This window comes from Pseudorca crassidens, chromosome 2, assembly GCF_039906515.1.
Source record: "Pseudorca crassidens isolate mPseCra1 chromosome 2, mPseCra1.hap1, whole genome shotgun sequence".
Classification (NCBI taxonomy): domain Eukaryota; kingdom Metazoa; phylum Chordata; class Mammalia; order Artiodactyla; family Delphinidae; genus Pseudorca; species Pseudorca crassidens.
The window spans coordinates 152,943,060-152,947,696 of record NC_090297.1 but is presented as its reverse complement, the minus strand read 5'-3'; the positions used below and the strand labels follow the sequence as shown (position 1 = coordinate 152,947,696).

The 4,637-nt window shown below is 41.6% G+C and overlaps 1 pseudogene; it reads right to left on the bottom strand.

Moving 5' to 3' along the window:
- Positions 1 to 3,369: 3,369 nt before the first annotated feature.
- On the bottom strand, positions 3,370 to 4,392 carry LOC137219983 (high affinity cAMP-specific and IBMX-insensitive 3',5'-cyclic phosphodiesterase 8A pseudogene; annotated as a pseudogene).
- Between the last annotated feature and the right edge of the window lie 245 nt (positions 4,393 to 4,637).

The following is a 4,637-nucleotide window of genomic DNA, read 5'->3' as shown; positions in this document are numbered from 1 at the left end:
AGTTGCTTTACAATGGTGTGTTAGTTTCTGCTTTATAACAAAGTGAATCAGCTATACATATACATATATCCCCATATCCCCTCCCTCTTGCGTCTCCTTCCCACCCTTCCTATCCCACCCCTCTAGGTGGTCAGAAAGCCCTGAGCTGATCTCCCTGTGCTATGCGGCTGCTTCCCACTAGCTATCTCTTTTACATTTGGTAGCATATATATGTCCATGCCACTCTCTCACTTTGTCCCAGCTTTCCCTTCCCCCTCCCCGTGTCCTCAAGTCCATTCTCTACATCTGCATCTTTATTCCTGTCCTGCCCCAGCAATCCCACTACTGAGCATATACCCTGAGAAAACCATAATTCAAAAAGAGTCATGTACCAATATGTTCATTGCAGCTCTATTTATGATAGCCAGGACATGGAAGCAACCTATGGACAGTTGCTTCCATGGACAACTGTCCATGGAAGTGTCCATGGACAGATGAATGGATAAAGAAGATGTGGCACATATATACAATGGAATATTACTGAACCTTAAAAAGAAATGAAATTGAGTTATTTGTAGTGAGGTGGATGGACCTAGAGTCTGTCATACAGAGTGAAGTAAGTCAGAAAGAGAGAAACAAATACTGTATGCTAACACGCATGTATGGAATCTAAAAAAACAAACAAAAAGGGTTCGGGAGCAGGAGTTTTGATCCTCTGGAACCATAACAAACAACTCAGAGTAAATGAATCAGGCGCCTGGGTGCCTGGAGGGGTCTTGAAGCCTCTCTGTGATGGTGTTCTTTGTTTTTACATGTCTAATCTCATAAATGTTGCACTAGGCTCAGTGCTGTGCATTTTTAGGCTGAGTTATATTTTCCATGTGTGTACTTCATAAAAGTAAGCACTTTTATGCTCCCTTTAAAAAGGGGATCTCCCAGTTGAATTGCCAAGTGAAAGCTTTCTAAGGAGTTCATTAAGCATACGTATATGTGCAGTATCTCCATCTGTCATTGAAGTGAGTATGAATGTATGTATGTATATCTATCTATCTATTTATCTTTCTATTTATCTATCATCTATCAATCATTATCTCCCTGTTTACCCATCTGTATCAGTATGCCTAGGCTGCTATAACAAAATATTATAGACTGAGTGGCTTAAACAACAGACGTTTCACACAGTTCTAGAGTCTGGGAAGTCCAAGATCAAGGCAAATCTAGTTCTGGTGAGTCCTCCTTTTTTGGCTTGTAGAGGGCCACGTTCTTGCTGTCTCTTCACATGGTGGAGAGGGAAAACTCTGGTGTGTCTTCCTCTTCTTATAAGAGCTAATTGCATCATGGCAGCTTCATCCTCATGACCTCTTCTAAACCTAATTACCTCCTAAAGGCCCCACCTCCTAATTGCATCATACATAAGGGGATAGGGTTTCAACATATGAATTTGGTGGGTGGGTGGGCACAGAAATTCAGTCCTTAACTCTATTAATCTATCTATCTATCTTATCTATGTATGTATCTATCTGTGTATCTATGTATCTATGTATCTATCTGTGTATCTATCTATCTATGTATCTATCTATCTATATCTACCTGTCTATCCATCTATCCTTATGTAAAGAAGAGTAACAATGGCTTATAAGTCACTTCCCTACATTATTTTATCCTTCCAAAACTCTTGAGAGGTCAGTAGGCCATAGGAAAAGCACTGAAGCACTTGAAGGTTGAATTAACTGTTTGTGATTACTTAATCAGTAAATGGTGTGCATGGAACTCCACACACATCTTCTCTGTCCTCCTTTCCTCCTTCCCTCCCTACTACTTGCTGACTCTATTCCAGCCACATTATTTACTAACTCTTCCCTGAGGACACTGGCATCCTTCCTCTGGGCCTTGCAGAGGTTATTCCCATGACCTGGAATGCTTTTCCCTCAGATGTCTGACTCATCTGAATCCCTCTAGACTGTTCAAATTCCACCTTCCCAGTAAGACTTATCCTGTCTACCATTTAAGTTGAAAGCCTTGCTTCTCCCTGCCCACAATCTCACCTCACCATATACTGCTTAATCTCCATAGCATTTATTACTGGCGAACCTACCAGATAATATACATGAGTTTCTGTTCTCCCCTCCAAGTGGAAGATAGGCTGCACAGACTCAGGAATTTTGCCATTATGAAACCTAGTGAAGGCCCAGCAGAACTCTAGGGTCAGCCATAACTGGGCACAATTATAACTCTTGTGATTTGATATTTTAGTGAGTTAGCTCAGAGCCAAGCCAGTTATTAAAGAGGATCTTTTCTGCTATTTTAAGCAGCATGGGACATTTGAGGTCAACTTAAATTTTCAATAATTACAGAGCAGGTATGAACTCTTCCTTTGTTTCTCCAGATACATGAACCTGGATGCCAAATCCATCCTCTCTGAGTGTAGTGGGAATGTATGAAGATGACTGGCCTAAGTCTCAATTGAATAAAAAGATGCCCCAAAAGACATTTTAACATTTTTGAAAAGTAGTTATAAAGTGTGGTTCCTTATCACACATCAGGGATTATCTAGCCTCCAGTGTGGTTTTTTGTTTTGTTTTGTTTTGTTTTTGCAAAAGACATTTCAACATTTTCGAAAAGTACAATCATAAAGTGTGGTTCCTTATCACACATCAGGGATTATATAGCCTCCAGTGTGGTTTTTTTTTTTTTTTTTTTTGCAGTAAAATTGTGTCATTTTATATTTGAAATTTGCATTATGAAAATAAGTCTGTACACGAAGTAATGCATATTTAATTAATATGAATCATATAAATTTGGTCATGGCATTTAAAGTTGGCTTTGACTTTGAATTATTTTTAAATTCATAGAAAATATTGAACTTCTAATAAAATAAAACATTTTAATAATTGATGTTAATAATCAACTTCAAAATTTCTTTGTCTGCATTTTCTGTTCAATTTTGAAAGAGAAGTCACTTTCAGTAGTGTTCCAAAGTGAGTGATTGCACCTTCTATGATGTGAAAAAAGATCCGATTGCCATTAGCTGTTCTTAAGTGCTGAACATAACTGAGAAATTTTAACGAGATACTCTCTGTCACTGGCAGGAAATCCATCTCCGTCCTTTGCGGGGGCAGTCCTGAGCTCGTGTTTTAATGGACGCGAAGGCAAACCATGGTTCTCACGTGATTTTCTGAAGCACCCCCGCAGCAGGCCCAGGTACCTTGAGTGGACTAAGTCTCACTTTATGGCAGTGGCATCAGATGGTGGCTACAGAAGGTTGCCGACATCCCTGTGTGCTCTTACAGGCTCTGCAGACCGGGGGACGAAAGGACCAAGGAACTCTGCCCTCAGGAATCCCAAGTGACTAGAGGGACACAGCATCAGGGCCCCAGGCAGTGTCGCCCACTATTCAGGAGGTGGGTGGAGGCTCCGCAGCTTCATTTCGTCCAGTCCCTTCCAGTATTTAAAATTGTTGTCAAGACGCTGCATTAACTCAGGCAGGTCTGCAAAGGCGTCCCAAGCAGCAAACATGTCTGTGATGAAATAGTCAATGAAAGAGATTTGGGATTTGGGGATGCTGCAGGTATTTCTGTCAAAAACTGACATCACTACAGGCAAGTCCTGTCGCTTCTCTTCATCAGTCTGAGAAAAACATTCTTCTGAGATACGTGCACCAGATTCTGAGATACTGCACTTTCTCAGGGGTCAGCAGGGATTTGACACATCAGCACACTTAATCAGCATTCGTTTGATCAGACTGCGGTTGTCTGGAGTTCTGAGCATAGTGATTATGGCTTCTTGATTTTTACCAGTTTCTCCATCTTCCTCTGATGCTGCCAAGGGCTTGTTGATGCTATTGACAAATTTGTTGACGTGCTCAAAGTGCTTTGTCATTTCTGTGGCTAAGACCATGTCGATAATACTCTGGTGCAGCGTCCGGTAGTCATCCCTCTCCATGTTTTTAAAGATGTTGCATTTATCATCACGAGTGGTCAGTTGGAAGGCCAAGGCCGTGAGGTGGCTCTCGAGCACAGCAGTGTCGTTATACAGAATGGCCAGCTCGCTCCCAGCATTGCACAGGAAGGAGTTGGTTCTCCCGGGGTGGTCCAGGTCACGGACAGTGGCTGCAATGAGGGCAGCGATCTCATCAAGTGGATCTAAAGTTTGCTTTATCCTCTCTTTGCAGAGAAAATAGGCAGTGGCGTGAAGCACATCGGCAGAATGTGTAGAATTGTGGTAGGGGTTAGAAGCATGATAATTGGCTTTGATAATTTGCAACCATGATCTCAGCGTTGTCTCAGAGCATTTTAAGACTTCACAGACTCCAAAGCGAGCGAATATTTTGAGACCAAGATAAATCAAAGGCCTTTTATGAGTGGCAGCCTCCAGTTCAAAACTATCAAAGTCCCAGAATTCCTCATTTTCCATGGCCCGAGTTATCTGTGATTGGATGTTGTGAAGGAAGGTGGAGGTGATTACACTGCTGGAAACCTGTTGAAGGTTTTTTGTTGAAAGAACATACTCATTCCTGGATGGTCTTCACAAAACATCAGACATTAAGTCCCCAACAAGGTCAATGGCATGAGGATCATTGTCCTTAGCATCAAATTGTGGTGAATATAATTCAGTGGTTCTTAGAATTTCCAGCACACGATCTAAGGCTTCTGTCACAG